General features: G+C 33.5%; 1 protein-coding gene across 1 annotated transcript in view; it reads right to left on the bottom strand.

Moving 5' to 3' along the window:
- The window catches only part of LOC106469140 (insulin-like), a 16771-nt gene extending 16251 nt beyond the window's left edge, over positions 1-520 (bottom strand). The window contains exon 1 of the mRNA XM_013929606.2: positions 421-520. The gene's annotated coding sequence lies outside the window, so the exon portion shown is untranslated. The remainder of the gene's footprint in view (positions 1-420) is intronic.
- Positions 521-4117: the final 3597 nt, after the last annotated feature.

Below are 4117 nucleotides of genomic sequence, written 5' to 3'. Positions count from 1 at the left end.
ATGTGATGGTAGATTCGAACCCGCGACCCTGCAGACTGCAAGTCGAGCGCTCTAACCACCTGGCCATGCCGGGCCCATTAGCGTAGTAAAGCTAGTATAGTGTTAAACACTACCGTAGCGTTTCTCAGCAATTAAAGATCGTCCCTAAAATAATTTTAATAAGCATATAATGACAGAAATCATATATACGTTCAAAATGTTGTTGGTGTTTAACAAACACCAAGAAATTGAATAAGTTGAATGTGTTTTGATAATGTAACATTTACATATTTAGTTGAATTATAAACGTTTTATTACTGTTAAGTACTAAAGTATATTGTATTTGGATTATTGACTGCAATACTATGTTTGCTTAAACAATTCATCTTAATTCTCAAATCAATGAAAGTTAAAGAAAATTTCAAAAATTACACAACTTACTTTGCTTCTCTGCTAGAAGTACCAATGGAGAGGGCGTGACTGTAGAATGTATCAAGCAAACTACTACGGTGCTCCCAGAGTGAGAGAAGACTTGTTCACTGAATATTTATAGACGACTTTGATGTTGAGATGGCGCTGCAAGCATCACTTTCCTCCTACGCTGTCACTGAGCAGCGAATCATCGACAGCGAATGATTTATCATTGGAAAACAAATCAGGATTAAGGTTGTAAAAAAACGATCTGGGTCTTTAAAACACCTGTTTATTACAGCGGGGCTGATTATACCATTGAACAAACCTCCAACTAAAACTTTTAAGAAAGACTATAGCATTTGGATTGAGGTTGATTCTACGGACAACTGTTATCACCAGGCACTGACTACCTTGTAAATAACTAAAAGAGCTAGAAGAAATTAAGAGGCAACAACAACAACTCTTGTTGTATTAAATTTTGTTTTATACATGTTCGTAATCCTCCCCCCACAAGTACAAACGAAAAATGTGAAACTTATTGATCTAATCAGGAAAATATACCTGCTATTATAAAAAAGGGCTAGGTTAAGTAAAATTAAAATGTAATCGGAAAGGTTGTGTGATGGAGTAACAAAAACGTCTAGAGGAAAACGTGACAGCAATACGTAAGTTTAGGTAGTTCACTTGGAAACGTGATTAAGACAGAATGGGACGAGAAAGTCTAAACACTTAAGGAAAGATCAAAGGCCAAGTGGCTCTCTGCCGCTAGTAATAAAAGTAACGTTGGCGACTATAGAATAGGTAACAATAAATTTAATACGATGTAGCGAATACTTGGATACAAACTAATACAGAAAATATCTGATTAACCCTATTAACATTATGAAAATACGGTAGAAAAATGTTTTCTTGGAGTTTCTTATTTAAATAGGTCTATATTGCAGAAAAAAAATGTTTTTGTGAAGTATAAATTTAAAAAAAAGAACCAAAATTCGAGCGCTTTATTCTTCTTCACGATAATAAAGAATTTGTGAAATACATATTGGTAAGTTATAAATGGGTACGTTACCTACAGTCACATTGATAAATTATGGAACCAATAATAATTATTCCACGGTTAATTAAACTGTTACCTGGAAATAAGAGTGTTCAACTAATTGAAGCATTTGTATGTGTATTAAGTGTATTTTTAAATATCTACAGAAAAAGTAATAATTTTCATTAAGTTAGATCTTCTATTTAGTAGTCAAAGGCTTATATGACATAACATACGTATAGATATAGGCAGACAGTAAATAAGAAACACATTTCGGGAATATATTTCCGGCTTCACTTTCTTATTGTTTTTCCCAACAGCTATAATGCTATCACTATTTTTATGTTTTTATTCTTGAAGTGGCCTATAGATAAAGTTGAGTTGCGACTGTAGACTCGGAGTGGCTCGGACATCCTTTTATCTTTTGTTGAAGCCTTGAATAACAGGCTTGCGGTTACTGGTGAAGCACAAAACTCAGTACTGCAATACTAAGAAACATATCGGTATTTCCACAATAAGAAGCAATGTGGATGACAAAGGCTATTTTGGGAAGAATGGATCAGTTGCGTTAATAGTTGCTCATCAGTTATTGGAAATAACATATCTCTGTAGCATGTTAGTGGGAAAAAACACAGTAATGTACCTGTAATACCAGTCACATAGTAACAAATACTCAAGTTTAACACTAACCTGTAAGTAACTGAATAACCGTACAGTTCATCTTCTTCGAGGAAAATGCTCCCCAGTGGCACAGCGGTATGTCAGCGGACTTGCAACGCTAAAAAACGGGTTTTGACACACGTGTTGGGCAGAGCACATATAGGACATGGTGTATCTTTGTGCTTAATTACAAACAACAACATCACCGTAGAATTCTCTATATTTATCTTTATCTCTTCCTTAACGCTTGCATCTTCTTTTGTTGCCGCTTTAAAACATTGACCAAGTTAGTGGTCTCGTGCTGATAATTTTCTTTCAACAAATACTTAAAGCCATAATGAAGTTCTGGTTTTCTTGGGTCTTCACATTTTTGTAGAAAAAATCGGAAACCTTAATTACATTTTCATGCAACTTCTCAGTTCCATAACTATTTTAACTATATGATTTGGTGGCTTCTTTCATAAAAAATATAACTTTGTAAAATAATGCCTTGAAGTAAAAAAACAATTAACCGTAGCACCTGCAGGCAATTTATTATATACTAGTACACCTCAATGTTGAAGAGTTCGAAATTTAGCGAGCGCAGCACCACCCTGTAGACTGTACTATTTATTTAAACATATTTAATGGTAATTTTTATTTTATTTTCATTTGCCTTTAAATATGAATTATTTCTTTAAAATTTCGGTAAATGTGAATTTGAATCCTAGTTGTTTATTACCTTCGTAGCTGAAGTAGATAAAGTATTGCAACCAGAACACACTGTAGTATTCAAAATAAGCATAATAATGTAGCAATGGATTCATGATGGGGAAACCGAAGTCTAATAATGAAGATAAAGATGGTTGATAAAACACAAAACATTTTATTTACAAGGTTCGAACGTTTCGAAATACACTCATTACATCTTCAGATAAATCTGAAAATCGTGTAACCAAGTTGAGTATTAACTAAAACTGATTTTCTAACGAAGATTGCACGCAATTTCTTAAACAACAGATTCCAAACACCAGTCCATGTGCACACCGTCCCCAAATTTCCCCTCATTACCTCCCTTCTTTTAGGGGTTCACAGTTCCTACAAATTAAAAAACAACTCTCCTCTCTAATAAAAAACTTCTACCATCATATTCAGCTCAGACTAATATACAGACCTAGTCTCCGCATTAAAAACTTATTTCAGTATAAAGATCAAGTACCTAAACTTCCACGTTCATGACTCGTGTATAAATATACGTGTAGTGACTGTAAGGTCACGTACATTGGGAAAACAAAACGCCACTTAAAAACTAGAGTCTGTGAACTCAGACACTCATCCATTCGTTCACATTCTGAAACCACGGGTCACAATATTTTATTTAACGATTTCTCTCTCATTGCCACAGGATCTTCAGACCTTGAACTCTATATTAAATAAAGTTTAATCATAGCTGAAGACCGCACGACTCTTAATAACTCACAAAGCTCTTTAGATCTAAAAATATTCTAACTTTTTACGCCTAAAACTCAACTGTTTTGCAATATATCTATAACCTTTTGTTTTATCTTTCCTTTTACTAATTATTTTAATAATTAAGTAAACTAGTGATTATGATATTGTAGTTTTAATTAATAATCATCTTTGTTACACGATTTTCAGATTTCGTTGAAGATGGTTAGGAATGTATTCCGAAACGTTCGAACTCTGTAAATAAAATGTTTTGTGTTTTATCAGCCGTCTTCATCTTCATTATTAGCATAATAAAGTGGTTGAGATCAAGCCTGGACAACTTAATCCTTGATCCTGAACCGCTATTAAAGCATGTATGTTAATTGTTTTTCTTCCAAATACTGAAGTTTCGTTTTTCTGCTAAACAAACGATCAAACGGTGACAGCTGTTTCGCGGGATTTGATCGTTATTTTGGAGCACGCTGTCACTACTTTCAGTAACCCAAAAACGTATTTTTTTCAACTTATGTCAGCCAATTAACATATTATTTGTTAGAATTAACTATATACATATACATATATTTTTGCTTTAAATATCTA

This window comes from Limulus polyphemus, unplaced genomic scaffold, assembly GCF_000517525.1.
Source record: "Limulus polyphemus unplaced genomic scaffold, Limulus_polyphemus-2.1.2 Scaffold94, whole genome shotgun sequence".
Classification (NCBI taxonomy): Eukaryota; Metazoa; Arthropoda; class Merostomata; order Xiphosura; family Limulidae; genus Limulus; species Limulus polyphemus.
Note: the sequence above shows the minus strand (reverse complement) of the source record. Positions and strands in the feature narration are given on the sequence as shown.